Source organism: Nicotiana attenuata, chromosome 7 (genome assembly GCF_001879085.1).
Source record: "Nicotiana attenuata strain UT chromosome 7, NIATTr2, whole genome shotgun sequence".
Taxonomy (NCBI): domain Eukaryota; kingdom Viridiplantae; phylum Streptophyta; class Magnoliopsida; order Solanales; family Solanaceae; genus Nicotiana; species Nicotiana attenuata.
Genome location: NC_031995.1, coordinates 54,642,800 through 54,657,266, shown reverse-complemented (window position 1 = coordinate 54,657,266; position 14,467 = coordinate 54,642,800).

Here is a 14,467-nt window from a genome sequence, read left to right as displayed (position 1 = left end):
CATTTCTAAATTTGGAAATAATTCAACTTTAAACTCTTCATCTTATCTATTTTACCCTTAATGAGAAGTTTTTATAACCACACAAATGTCATGGCCCCATAAAACTTTTATCTCTTAAGCTTTAAGACCACAAGTTTCAAAAGTGATCAAACCTGTGTTAGACCGCCATGAAAGGTAGGTCTCAAGTATCAGTAATGGAGAAATAATAGTAGAGAAGAAAATGAGAGAGAAGGAGAATCAGATATCCTCATTTATGTTAGAAAATCTGTACAGTATACACTATTTATACTTACAACTAACACACTACTAACCACCTACTAACCCACATTACCAATCTAACAACTTTCCTAACTATAATTAAATTGTACAACTAACTATTACACAATTCCCATGTGCCTAATCTCCAGTTGTCTCAATACTCCCCCTCAAGCTGGTAGGTGCAAAAATGTTGTGCACTCCCAGCTTGGACATCAAAAATTCATGTTGTTGTCTTGCAAGCCCCTTAGTAAGAATGTCTTCAAGTTGATCTGTTGACCCTGCGTGCATTGTTCTAATCAGCCCCTTTTGAATCTTCTCTCCAATGAAATGGTAATCTATTTCAATGCGCTTTGTCCTTTCATGATATACAGAATTTGCTGCTATCTGTAATGTAGCTTTACTGTCACAATGTACCAAAACTAGCAACTCTACTTCTGCTCCCAACTCCTTGAACACTCCTATTAACCATACTAACTCTGAAACAACTGAAGCCATGCTCCTGTATTCTATTTCTGTGGAAATTTTGGACATTGTATTCTGCTTCTTTGATTTCTATGCAACTAATAAATCTCTATATTTTACAATAAAGCATGTTACAGACTTTCTTGTATTTGGACAAGATACCCAATCAGCATCACAAAAAGCAGTCAATGTGTCCTTCTTATTGCTGCTCATCAAAATGCCTAATCCTGGTTCCCTCTTCACATATTTAACTACTCTTCTGGCTGCTTCCCAATGTGATTTCTTTGGATGTTGCATAAACTGAGTAAGTGTCTGAACAACAAAAGCAATATCTAACCTGGCCAATGTGAGGTATAGCAACTTCCCGATCAACCTCTGATACTTTCCTTATCTTCAGTAGTTCATCATTGCTTGATCCTGCAACCTCGTCCAGCTCAGTAGTTGTAAGTTTTTGGTTGCAATCCGAAGGTGTCCAACTTGGCTTAGCTGCACTTAAGCCCATTTCTAATATAAGCTCTAAACTATATTTTCTTTGATTCATCATAATTCCTCTATGAGATCTACAAAACTCAACGCCCAAGAAATACTTCAACTCACCTAAGTCCTTCAGCTTGAAGGACTGATGCAATTGCTTCTTGGTTTTTTCCATGAGTGTTAGATCATTACCAGTAATCAGCATGTCATCCACATAAACTAGGATGACTACAATTTTTCTGTCATGTTTCTTTGTAAATAAAGAATACTCTAGGGAACTTTGCACAAAACCTTGATTAATCAGTGCCTCAATAAGTTTTACATTCCACTTCCTGCTCGCTTTTTTCAGCCCATAAAGGGATTTGACAAGCCTACACACCTTGCCTTCATTCTCCCCCTGGCTGACAAATCCCTCAGGTAGCTTCATGTATACTTCATCATAGATATCCCCTTGAATAAAGTTCTATATACATCCATTTGAGGTATATGACACCTTCAATAGCTGCAACAGAAATCACAACTCTAACTGTAACCATTTTCACTACTGGTGAAATTTTATTGTAGTCTAGGCCTTTTTTTTGGCTATATCCTTTAGCTACCAAGCGTGCTTTGAACCTCTCAATATCCCCATTAGCTTTGTACATCACCTTATACACCCATCTACAACCTATGGGAGTTCTCCCTGCTGGCAATGTCACCAATTCCCATGTCTTGTTGTCTTTTAATGCTTGAATTTCTGCCTTCATGGCTTCGATCCATCTCTTGTCTTTAGATGCTTCATGAAAAGTCTTTGGTTCGGTGAAACCTGAGAAGGCTCTCAAGTAGTGTTGATAAGCTGGCTTCAATCCATCATAGGAAATATGGTTGCAAATAGAATAAGGTTTATCTGACTGATCTAGTGCAGCTGCAGTCACATAGTCAGTCATCCAAACTGGCACTCGTTTGTCTCTGGTGGACTTCCTAGGCCCATCTCCATCACTGCTTGGTACTTTATTAGTCATTTATTCTGTCTCCTCTTGACTGAATTGTTGGTGATCTGCTAGATTCATGTCTTCTCCATCATTAATTATTCCTGGAATATCATTAAGGACAGTCTATTCCTCAATGTTAAGAACTGGTGAATAAATGGGTGAATGGGCTGGTGAGAGATTGTTGCATCATATATTGAATGTCCATGTCTAGGAACATAGGCTGTTTCTCTTGTTTCTTGAACTTGAAAGGAAATAAAGACTCCTTAAAGACAACATGTCTATTTATGAATAAACATTGCTCAGACAAATCATACAGGACATAGCCTTTTGTAACTTCTGAATATCCCATCAAAACTGTTGTTGTTGCCCTAGCTTCAAACTTGTCATGCATATTAATTTTCTTTGCAAAACACAAACAACCAATAGTCCTTATATTCTCAATGTTTGGCTTCTTCTGATGAAACACTTCATAAGGGCTTTTCCCTGCTAATACACTTGATGGTAGCCTATTAATGACATACAATGTTGCTAACACATAGTGTCCCCAAAATCTCAAGGGTATATGTCCTTGGAACCTCATGGCTCTTGCTATTTCTAGCACATGTTTGTGCTTTCTTTCAACAATTCCATTTTGTTGAGGTGTATAGACAGATGTCCTTTGATGAATGATTCCATTAGACTGAAACAAATTGCTACATGCTTCATTCACAAATTATGTCCCATTGTCAGTTCTGATCACTTTAACTTGTCTATTAAACTGAGTCTAAACTAGCTTTATAAAATTTCTCAACGAAACCAACACATTACTTTTCAATTTCAACAAATAAACCCAAGTCATTCTTGAATGATCATCAACATTTGTCAAAAACGTTTTATTACCATCAAAGGTTTGCACAGCATATGGTCCCAATACATCAAAATGCAACAAATGAAATATATCTTCAACTCTACTACTTCTTGTGCTAAATGGCAACCTACAAGTTTAGTTAAAGGACACACACTACAATTGTCTATTTTTCCTTTACAATCATCATATACCGTGAAAACAACTGCTTCAATGCTCATGTGAAGCATGTCCAAGCCTTCTGTGCCAGAGTCTAATGTCCAGGTCTGCTTTCCTTAAACCCAAACCTTGAATTATTCATTTATCATTCCTAGTAGTAGTTTCTGGTAATAGGTAGAGGCCTCCCTTCTTATCAATCACCTTCACTTTCCCACTGCAAAGGTCCTAAAGCAGATAGAAATCGGGATGAAAAGTTGCACAACAATAACTCCTTTGTGATTTTAGACACTAACAACAAATTATACTTGAAATCAGGTAAGTATAACACATTGTCAATTCTCCCTGCATTTGCTATATTACAAGATCCTATGTGAGTCACATTTGATACTTCTCCATTAGGCAGGTGTACCTTCTTTGTATGAATTCCAACTACTTCTAATTTGTGTTCTAACATTTCCAAATTAGAGGTCATGTGATTTGTAGCTCCAGTATCTACAATCCATTCATGATCATTACCATCAATAAAGTAAGCACTAATACTACCTGCCATATTAGCTGATGTTTCTGGCACATTCTCCTTATTGAGCAGCTTAAGAATTTGATTGTATTGCTCTGCTGTGAAATATGGAATTGGAGCAACTTTGAAAGTATCTTGACCTCTTCCTCCTGCAGCTTGTGGCCTGAACTCCCCTGTTATTGCATTGTGAGCTATGTTACCTCCAAATTTCTTCTTGAACTTGAAATCATCAGGATATCCAATCAATTTATAGCATCTTTCTCTATTGTGCCCTTTCATTTTGCAGTAATCACAGAACACATTGTAATTATTCCTAGGCTTTTGGTTGTTGAATCCTTTTGTTGTTAACAGGGCTGTCATCTCAGCATTATCAGCAGGAACTACTGCATTTGCCATACTCCTTTGGCTCTCCCTTTCCATCAACATAGAGTAGGCCTTATTCACAGTTGGGAGTGGATCCATCATCGTGATCTAATCATGTGCTTGTTCATATGTCTCATTGATCCCCATAAGAAAATGCATAACTTCTGCCTACGCATGAAAACTTCATACTCACTTGACTTTGGGCAATCACAACCAAGAGTTGGTGCCAAACAATCAAACTCAGCCCACAATTCATGCAGCTTTGAAAAATAAGTTGCAATTGAACTTGTTCCTTGACTCGCAGTAGCTATGGCTCTGTGCAACTGAAGGATTCTAGATCCATTGACCTTATCGAACCTCTCCTTCAAATCCTTCCAAACAGCACGTGTATTTGAGGAATACACAATTCTACTCAGCAAATCACTCGATACACAGTTCATTATCCATGAGAGAACAATTGCATTGCACCTCTCCCACAGATTTGTCAAATTTGTACCATAATCTTCCTTCTTACAGGTACCTTCAATGAATCCTATTTTTTTGCGACCTAATATCGCAATACGCATTGCTCTACTCCACACAGAATAGTTGTCCGATCCTGTCAATTACAGCGAGATCAGAACAGATCCTGAGTTATCTATTGAGTGTAGGAACAGAGGATGATTATGGCTTAGATTCTCTGGCAATGTATCATCTACAATCGCCATTTTTGGATCTTTTCAATTCGTGCCCTAAACTCACAAAAGAAAAGATGAAACTACTGAACAAGAAACAAATTGTGAAATCTAAGCTAAGATCGATGAGCTTAGGTCCATATTAATGGCCTAATTGCTCTGATACCATGATCAAACCTGTGCTAGACCGCCATGCAAGCTAGGTCTCAAGCATCAGTAATGGAGAAATGACAGTAGAGAAGAAAACGAGAGAGAAGGAGAATCAGATATTCTCACTAATTGTGTTAGAAAATTTGTACAATATACAATATTTATACTTACAACCAACACACTACTAACCACCTAACTAACCTACATTACCAATCTAACAACTTTCCTAACTATAAATAAACTGTACAACCAACTATTACACAATTCCCACGTGCTTAATCTCCAGTTGTCTCAATAAAAAGTCTTCTTTTTCTTCTTAAACTTCATGCCAAGTCAAACTACCTCATCTAAATTGAAACGGAGTGAATATAAAAATAAAAAACTATTGAAAGAAAAATCTCTCCCTAAACAAGAATCTTTATTGACTACATTGTGAATGCTATTGTTGTTGTTGTGAGAAACAGAGATCATCAATTTATAGGTGTTCAAGACTTTTCCGCAAAGAAAACGATAAGACATATGAAGGAGATTTATTTTTCTGTAGGAGTCTTTTACCCTTCCTTCAATAAAGAGAGTCCTAATAGCTTAAAATTTCTAGGCAAAGCCCTTACAAATCCATCTTTTTCTTAGAAAGTGAAGATAGTTCATGGAGTTAGTTAATCTCTTTTGCCGATACATTCCATTTATTTTTTTTTATCTACAAACTTTCCTCTCAGAAAAGTAAAACTTTAATTTATTTGAAATGCAGCACCTTAGTTTCTTTCCGCAGGGAAATGAAGACCTCATCATTGTACACGATGCCTTTGACTATGGTGGTTGTTGTTTAGCTCTTGCTGTAAGTAATTATAGTTTACCGGAGAATTCATAACATGCTTATTACATTCTTTTTTGTTGTTGAGTAAAGCTCTTGCCAGTAAGATCTACTTGTATTTTCAGATTCCAAAATATGGGATTTTTGAGAATGTAAACTAAATGAAGGAGCTATTAGAAATGCCACAATGGAGACCTAAGAGGCTACTGCTACTAGGTTTACCTATGTATGGTGTGATTAAAGTTGTGCAATTACAATTATGATTCTCCTATATTACTTGTTTTGGTCTAAAAGTTTTTTCTATACTAGCTAATTTTCATTTCCGGATGGCTTCGCATGAAAGAAAATTGGTTGAAGCATGCCATATTTTCAAATTGTTGATAGAGCTTTGGAGGCGACTCCTGCGGTGAGAATAATTTATCTACCTAAGGCCTGTCAACTTCAGGATATTTTCATTAGGGTTATTAGATATTGCTTTACACTTTTGGATTGTCGCATGAATCTTGTTTATCCTTTTCTTTTTGTCATTCAGGTTGTATCTTAATCCGTCGAAAATTTGAACTTGATATAACACATGAAATGCTAGAAAGGTTGGAGGCTCATTTGATGGCTCTTAGTCAATTTACAGTGAGTTTAACTTCTGTAATGTTATTGAGATTTTTATTCCACTAACCTTTGTTATCTTATGCATTTTTGTGGCAGGTAACTGCTAGTATGAGAGGAAGTAGCATCGATCGAAGAAGTAGAGCACTAGATTTTGAGGCAAACTCACTATTCGGGTTGCAGGTAAACCAAAAGCTCATCTGTGTATATTGTAGAGTGGAAGATGTAAGATAAAAAAAGAAGAGTATAAAGATACAACTTAGAAAAAGACTTACATACAACAATTGAGTTACATGAATGAGAAATAAATGAAAGTATTAATTAAGACAGTGGACACTGGATCTTCTGCAAGAATGTCACACAACAATAGACCTCAACGAAACTACATTCGGGGCTACAATAGGTGCCTCTTGTGCTAGCTCTTTTTTTTCTTTCTTCCTTTTTGATGACGGTGGTATCGGGGCCAACTTGCGTTAGCTCTTACAATGAACGGATTAAAGATAGTTCATGCTTAGCAATCATAATCGGCATTATGCGTCGGTGTCTTCTTCTCCTCCTTTTTGCTTTTCATTTTTGTCTACAGATTATAGATCTAAAAACATATGGTGAAACTCCACCATTTTTTAATCGATCGAAATTTTATTTTCTGGCGACTTTGTGATTTGGCCGAATTTTGTTTTTTCCGGCAACCTTTTGTTTATTGTTTATTATGAATTAGACCCATTTTTGGTTCATTTACATTGGGTCTGATTTTACTACTTTTAACTAGGCAGAATAGCCTCATAGACACTTGTACTTGTTCGATTTTGACATCTCAATCCTTTTACTTCACAAAGTTTCATCCAAACACTTATAGTTGTTCAAAAGTAATATTTTAAACCTCTCTGACCGTTGACCATGTCTATGTGACAACTTGACAATTGAGTTGGACAAAATACATGTATTTTACGCGTCGAAGGAGCATGAAGGTAAATATCTAAACAAGAAATAATTAAAATAAGAAAAGATAAAAAGAAAAAGAAAAGACAAAATTAAATAAATTAAGAAAAAGGTCAAAGAGGGTTTCTCTTTCACGTTCCTCTCTCCCCTCCGTACTCCCTCCCTCCCCCTCCTTACCCCCCCCCCCCCGCCCCCCCCAACCCCCAAACCAAAAACCCACTGGAACACAACTATTCTTCACCAGTAGCATCGTGGTCGCCATAAACCTGACGACACCCAAGATTGAGCAACTTTTAATGTAAAATTTCTTTCCCACCTCCCTCATTTTCTTCCTCCAAATCTGAAGACATTTGGCGATGGCTCTCTTCTTTTTTTTCTTCTCCATTCTGATTTTTTTTGTTTATATGTATACATTAAAAAGGGGGGAAATGATAGAGTTCTGGCTGGAAATAGCTTGATGCCATCTAGGTTGAGATTGTTTGCGATTCATTGCCATTGCTGCCATAGCTTCATTTTTTTTGAAGTTACCATCTCGATCTGTGTTTAAATTATGTTTAAAACATTATGTTGTCTCCACTTTAAGCTTGCCGGAGCTCATCGCGGGTGAGCTATTCTTGTGGGCTCACTGTTTCGCCATCGATGGAGTTAAACTAGTTAGTGGTTACTCTCCCAATCGACGAGGTACAATATAATATAAGAGTCACTCTCGGCTAAAATTCCGGCCAAAGTTCCGGATCTAAAACCCATATGATAGTAAAAACATAAAATAGAAGACAATGGGGTAAGGATAAGAGGAAACGAGAAAAGCATCTATTGGAATAGATGATTTTTATGTTTGAATTTTATTTTTATTTTTATTATTTTTAATCTACCGTGTGACATGGCATCTACACATTGTTATTTTTTAATGTGGCAGCCAACGTGGAGGAGATTGTATTACACGCACTGACAGCCTCCTGTCACAAGCGTTTATTATACACGGTTTGAAGGAGTGTAAGTGTTCAATTAGCAAATTGTTAAGTTTTGGGGACCAGCATGACAAAGTGGCACAAGTATAGGTGCCATTTAAGCTATTCTACCTTTTAACTATTGTCATTATGTTCTATTCTGTTCATTTGCTACTTTGTATGTTTGCTAATGATTTTATTGGTACTCTATCCCTTCTGTTCTGTTCGTTTGTTGCTGCATTTTGGGGGGAACTGGCTAGAAATTTAATTTTTCGATGAGGGGTCGTTGGGGAAGCTGCAGCCCGGTAGGGTTAAGTTAAATCCACGTGCCTTCATCTTATTCGTCACTTTGGCGTGCGAATTGCACACACCTTTTGTGTTTGGCTGCCTACTAATTGTGTGCCAAATGACATATTTGAGATATAGTTGGAGTGTTCAAATGGAACGGACTTAAGATGGAGTGTCTAAATGAAAAGTGGAGACAACTTGAAGGGGCTATCGATGTATTTTGCCTTTTTTATTTGACATGAAAAAGCCTATCCACCCAAACCCCCTATAGTGGAGCCTAAGAGTGCCCTTTGGCACTTTGATCCTTAGGTGACTCGATCCCCTGTTCTTATCATTGGAGGTGGAGGGTCCTCATTACTAGGGTATCTTTCTCTTATCTCAATGTTGTTGAAAAAGATAGTCGGACAAAGAAGCACGCTGAACCAAGAGAAGCTAATACATCAGTTTTTCAGGATGTTTGAAGAAGAGATGCTCATGTATATCAAGAGCTGGAAAATAGAAATTAAAAGCTTTAGACATTATGTAACGACCCGACCGGTTGTTTTGATCTCTAGTATGTTGTTTAGCGGTTTGGGACCTTGAGTATCTTACTTTATGTATTATGACTTGCATGTGTTGTCAGTTTGGATTTTCGAGAAGTTCGGAGTTGGTTTGGAAGAATAATTCTCAATTTGGAAGCTTTAAGTTGGGAGATTTGACCAAGGTTTGACTTTTAAGTAAATGACTTTGAAGGTTCCTATATATCCGTACGGCGATTTTGGACTTGGGCGTAAGTTTAGGTTGAGTATTGGATGGTCCGGGAGGTTCGGCGCTTATTATCAGAAGTTTACACTTTGAAGCTTTTGAAATTTTCTAAGTTTGACTTAGAGTGGACCTTGGTGTTATCGGACTTCGGGTGTTATTCTGGGACCTTGTATAGGTTCATATAGTTGATTGGAATTTGTATGTGAAGTTTGGTTGTGATGCGGAATGTCTAAGAGTGATTTGGACGTGTTCGGTGAGGTTTGAAGGTTTGAAAGTTAAAAGAATGATTTTGATCGTCGATTCGTGGTTTTGATGTTATTTGTGGCGTTTCAAGCCTTTGGAAAAGTTTGGATAAGGTATTTGGACTTGTTGGCATGGTTGGACGGGGTCCCCCTCGGGTGTGTTTAGGGATGGTTTCGGACCAATTCCCTTTGATTTAAAGTTGTTGGTTGCTGGTGTCAGGGGTGTGCATCGTTATCGCTAAGCGTCACATGGAGCTGGGAAGAACTTGTTGTTCGCGATCGCGGCCGGGGGCTAGCGATCGCAGTGCTTGATGTGGGTGTGCTTCACGTTCACGTGGTGAAGGTCGTGAACGCGATGGGTTTATGAGGCTTGCCTGGTTTGGCGATGGTGCTCATCGCAATCATATTGTGCTTCGCGATTGCAGAAGGTGAATTTCTAAGGATGGAGGCTTAGCCTTGCTTGTCAGGCTGAGTGTCGTGATCGCGACTGGGACCTCGTTCGCATAGAAAGATTTCCTGGGTGAGGCTATTTGACCTTCGCGATCGTGAAGGTGTTTCCGCGATCTCGAAGGTGTGTCCGCGATCGCGAAGTGGAAGGACCTGCGCAAAATATATGTTTGCAAATCGAGAATTTGCTCATTCCTCTCTTGCTAAGGTGAATATGGGCGATTTGGAAGAGGCATTTTCACCATCTATAAGATAAGTGATTCCCACTTGTTGTGAGTTAAATATATGGATTATGTATGGATTTACATGGAAATTGGCAGACAGTGTGGAATTTTTGAAGAAAACCTAGAAATGGTATTTTGAGTTTTGACCACGAAAATGGACATGGAATTGGGAATAAATTATATATTTGAGTTGGTGGTGCTATGGGTAATATTTATCTTCAAGAATTTTTGGAATCCGGGCGCGTGGGCCCAGGGGTTGACTTTGGTGACTTTTCGCGTGGAGTTGGAAATTGCTTCTAATTGTTAAATTTCGAGTCTTTGAGTATATTGTGATTGGTTTGCACGTTCTTTGACTAGTTTTGGATTGTTTGGCAGTGGTTGGAGGTGTCAGAGAGGCGTTGGAGCCGGTTATTAGATTTTAGAGCGAGGTAAGTTTCCTATCTAACCTTGTAAGGGGGAATTTACCTTGCGGGTGCTATATTTGTTATGTGCTACGTGTTATGGGGCTACGCACGTATGAGGTGACGAGTGTCCGTGCGTATGCTAGATTCTTGATTATACCGGGTAGACTTAGACTCACGCTATGATTTAACTGTATTACTTGAGTTATCATTACCTGTTTAAATGCCTTAATTTGTATTTTACCTTGAGACTAGACTTCCGTAAAGCATCGCACTTGCTATTTTAGATACTTGACGATCTACTTGATTAGTAGTGAAAATTATACTTCTTTTTACTGATTTCTTTTGTGTTATGCGTATTCGTTCGAAAGTTTTTTTTAATTTCATAACTCACACGTATATTCGTGAGTAGTCCATGACCCGTCAAAGTTTCATATTCTTATGGGATCGGGTCGTTCGCCTCGGCGTTATGATGTAACATATCCCTATGGGATCGGGTCGTTCTCCTCTGCAGTATGATGTAACATATCCTTATGGGATTGGGCCGTTCACCTTGGCAGTATGACGTAACATATTCTTATGGGATCGGGCCTTTCTCCTTGGCGGTAAAATGTAACATATTCTTATGTATCGGGTCGTACGCTACGGCAGGAGGTTGTACCACCATTCTTATGGGATTGGGTCGTTCACCTCGGTTGAATCGTGCGTGATATTCGATAAGGAGTCAGCGTACCTACGAGTCATTCTAACTTGAGATGTGATATTTTATTCGGTATTAATCCTTCTGTAGCCCATGCGAGGTAGTATCCGGTTTTGAGGACTTAGTATTTTCTTTTCTGTTGAGGATCATGTTATACACATACATCTGCTTCGCTGCTTTTACTTTCTATGCATCATAAATGTCTACTTTTATTGTACTTGATTTATTGGACCACTAGAAAATGTCTATGTCGACCCATTGTCACTACTTCTTCGAGGTTAGGATTGATACTTACGAGGTACCCGTTGATTTACGTACTCATACTACACTTCTACACTAATTGTGCAAGTAATGAGACAGGTACATTTGGTAGTCATCTTGGCGCATAGGCGTAGCTGCTGAGGAGACTTTGTGGTGAGTTGCATTCCATGTTACGATCCGCAGTACACAAAGTCCCCATCTTATTCATTTACTATATTCTATCTATTTTATATTCCAGACATATATTGTATTAGTATCATACTTCCTAGTAGATGCTCATGCACTTGTGACACCAGGTTTTGGGGATTTAGATTATGTTCTTGGTTGTAATCTGTTATGAGATCCTGGTTTATATTTTGACCACGTTCGAATATTTAAAATAAAAACATCGGTGTTTTTCTGTGGAAATGAACTATTTCAGCTATTTATTTCATTATTTATTTCGAGGGGTGTTTTAGATTATCTCTTAGCATGTTGATTTCATTGTTGGTTGTCTTACAATAGTGTTGGGAGCCATCACGACCTATGGTGTTGGGGGCGCAGCCAGCTAAGGGGCGCTATTGAAATCTACCTGCAGCTGGGCGCTGGCGAGGGCTATTGATGGGTGACATAGGCACATTCACGATTGTTATTTGGCGCGGCCAAGACCATGGGGCCATCCATGGCACTAGGAGTTGGGAGGCTTTTCAAGAAGCTATGGGGCGTGTCCAAGGGGTTATGGGGCATGGCTGGAAAGCCGCCCCATGACATTCTCCGCCGCCAGAGTTGGCAACGTCCTCAACGCCTTACTTGCAAAATAATCATCAATCAGGATCTTGTAGTCTTTGAGGTTTGTTCCCATCTCCCAAGTATTCTCCTCTGTATCATAGCCTTTCCATTTCACCAAGAATTCTTGGTGATCTTTCCTTGAAGAGTCAATCACTCAATCCTCGAGAATAGCTTCTGCACACCTTTTCTGATTGAATTGAGGCCTCGAATACTGGGTAATGTGAGTTGGCTCCTCGAAAGATCCTCCATGTCTTCCCGAAAAGGTTTTAGAAGGTTGACATGGAAGGCTGAATGAATCTTGCATTAGGTTGGGGTATCCACCCGGTATGCAATTTTCCCAATGCGCATCTTAATGGATAAGGGTCCAATGAATTTTTACAATAGGTAAGGGTCATGGACCCCTGCAAAGAGGTATCACTTTAGAATTTTCACCATCACTTTGTCTCCCATTTGGTATTTAACAAAGCGAACATTTTGTTCAGCATGCTTTTTCATCCGCTTTTGGGCTTTCATAGCTCTGCACTATCTCCAAATTTTGCTACCATTCTTTCGAGAAGCTAGCGGCTGGAGGAGATTTCAACATGTTTGGGGCTATCACAGTGTGTGGGAATAGTGGTTGCTATCCGATAACAAATTGAAAAGCGCTTCTGTTTGTACTAGATCTCTTTTGTGAATTGAAACACAATTGAGCAGCTACCAGAAGCTTCACCTAATTCTTCTGCGATTCGGTAACAAAACGATGAAGGTATTCCTCTAGCATGCCATTGAACCGTCTGGCCATCAGATTGTAGATGGAAACTTGAAATGTGGCTCAACTTGAACCTGAGGCACTTAAAGAGCTGAGTCCGAAAGTTGCTAGTGAAGAGAGAGTCGCGATCACTAACAATATCTTTAGGCAAGCCCCGATATTTGACAACATTAGAGAAGAATAGTTGAGTTGTATCTTCTGCCGATATATATATATATATATATATATATATATATATATATATATATATATATATTGGGGCTACTATAACTATAGCATATTTTGAAAATCGATCTACCACAACCAAGATAGATGTAAGATCTCCGACCTTGGGCAATCCAGTGATGAAATCCAATGATACGCTTTCCCAATGTCTCTTTGGAAGAGGCAATGGCTCTAAAAGTCCTGCTTGTGTCAAGCGAGCATACTGGTCTTTTTGGCATACTGGGCAAGTCTTCACATACTGAGCAACATCATCTGCCATTTGAGGCCAATAATAAGCACGGCGCAACAATGCCATGGTGCGGTCTTCCCTTAGGTGGCCGGCCTACAAAGTATCATGGCATTCAATTAGAAGAGTCCTTCTTAGATCTCCTCCTTTAGGAACATAAAGTCGGTTCCCTTTCACTTTCAGAAAAATTATTAATAAATTTGGACAATTGAAGAATTTTGAACAATATAAGATAAGTTTAAGACTTAAGGGTAAGTTTTATTGAGTGGTGGTTCGACCCGCTATGTTGTATGGGGCTGAGTGTTAGCCAGTCAAGAACTCCCACGTGCAGAAGATGAGAGTAGCAGAGATGAGGATGTTGAGATGGATGTGTGGGTGTACCAGGAGAGATAGAATTAGGAATGAAGCTATCCGGGACAGAGTGGGAGTAGCCTCCGTGGAGGACAAGATGCGGGAGTCACGGCTGAGATGGTTCGGACATGTTAGGAGAAGAAGCATTGATGCCCCTGTCGGGAGGTGTGAGAGGTAGGCCATGGAGAGTTTGAGGAGGGGCCGAGGTAGGCCTAAGAAGTACTGGGGAGAAGTGATTAGGCAGGACATGGCGCTGCTTCAGCTCACTGAGGACATGACACTTGATAGGAGGGTGTGGAGGTCGAGGATTAAGGTAGAAGGTTAGTAGGTAGTTTATAGTGTTCACGGATAGGTTTAGTAGCAAGCATTTCCCTTCATATTCTTTGCTTTTTATTACTGCATGTAGTTTTGTTCGCCTCAGGTATTGTATTCCGTGTTGCTATTATTGGATATTGTTTTCCTTCCTTGCTTCCCTCTTTTTCTTCTTGCCCTTCCTGAGCCGAGGGTCTATTGGAAACAACATCTCTACCTGCATTAGGTAGGGGTAAGGTCTGCGTATAGACTACCCTCCCCAGACCCCATATGTTGGGATCAAACTGGGTTTGTTGTTGTTGTTGTTGTATAAGATAAGTTTAAGAAAAATAAAATATTCCCAGAGTAAGAATATATA